We start from the raw sequence: 1,412 nt of genomic DNA, 5'->3' as shown, positions 1-1,412 counted from the left end.
ACATGTTTAACATAAGCATAGATAAAAGAGTTGAAAGTGGTTGTGGGGATTGATATTTATTCATTAAAAACTGAAGTTTTAGGGGGGATAAAGTGATCTTGAATAAATATATGAAGTATTTAATGAATACACACTTAGAACTAAGAGCAAGGATTAGCTTGCTCAATATGCCACAGTTAATAAGTGACAGCCTGGATTTACATACAGGGAAGGCTTAGAGGAGAACTAGAATAGAGTTAAAAACTAGTCTGCAAACTAGGGCTAGAAGGGAAATTCTTGACTTGATGAAGAACATTTTTGAAAAAACTACAGCCAAGGTCCACTTCAGAATGGCAGCATAAGTTTCATGGCCCAGTTCCTCAAAAGAAGAATAAATGGTGAAAATTATATATTAAAAAACACGATTTAAAAATCTCTGGAGGGGAACCTGGGTGGCTCAGTTGGTTAAGCGTCTGACTTTGGCTCAGGTCATGATCTCACCAGCTTGTGAGTTCAAGCCCCACGTCAGGCTCTGTGCTGACAGCTCAGAGCCTGGAGCCCACTTTGGATTCTGTCTCCCCCTCTCTCTGCTCCTCCCCCATTCATGCTCTCTCTCTCTCTCTCTCTCACTCTCTCCTTCAAAAATAAACAAACATTTAAAAAAATCTCTGGAAAATGGGGTGACCACCCAAGTGCTCCAGTGGGGTTGGACCATGGAGGTGGTGCCACTGATATACCGGGTAGCGGTTTGCAGGGCTGCTGGGTGATGAGGACCAGCTGAGGGTCTATGACAGGCTTGGAGCTCTGGTGGACGAACTGGCAGATGTGTACCCCAAGTATAAACAGGAGGAGGAAGAGCGCCTCTACTACCGCCTGGACATGCTCAAGAACGTGCTGGCAGCCAGCTCAGGTGGCATGCTTGCTTCCATTCGGCATCTGCCTGGGCCTTCTGTAGATGCTGCTGATCCTGCACTATGATGAAACCAGCATGAGGTGAAGTATGGCAACATCAGGTTGCCTGACATGGACAATAAGATGCTGATGGACATCAACGTGACGCCCATTGCTGCTTTGCTCTGTACACCTGTTCTCATCAGTGGCCATGAGAGGTTTGTGGTTTGGGCTCTGTGCCCACATTAACCTGTGAAAACTGAAATGTGTGGACCCAAGGCTCACCTGAGACAACCAGCAAGTCCATAGCTCTTCTACTCTGTCCTAGGGCCCCTGACTCCAAGGCCAGGGATTGCTCCCACCTCACATCACCTCATGAGCTTGAACCTGGAACTGTGGCCACTCTGATTTCAGGCAACAGCAGTCTGGGTAGGCTAATGGTGCCAGCATCCCTCCCACTGCCCACTGGTTTTTTGGCACCAAGTGGATGATATTCCTGGCTGTGGGCATGTATGCCCTCTGAAAGAGAAAGAAAAAGAGAT

This window comes from Panthera pardus, unplaced genomic scaffold (genome assembly GCF_024362965.1).
Source record: "Panthera pardus isolate Hobbes unplaced genomic scaffold, ASM2436296v1 HiC_scaffold_16, whole genome shotgun sequence".
Taxonomy (NCBI): Eukaryota; Metazoa; Chordata; class Mammalia; order Carnivora; family Felidae; genus Panthera; species Panthera pardus.
This window is presented reverse-complemented; position numbering follows the sequence as displayed.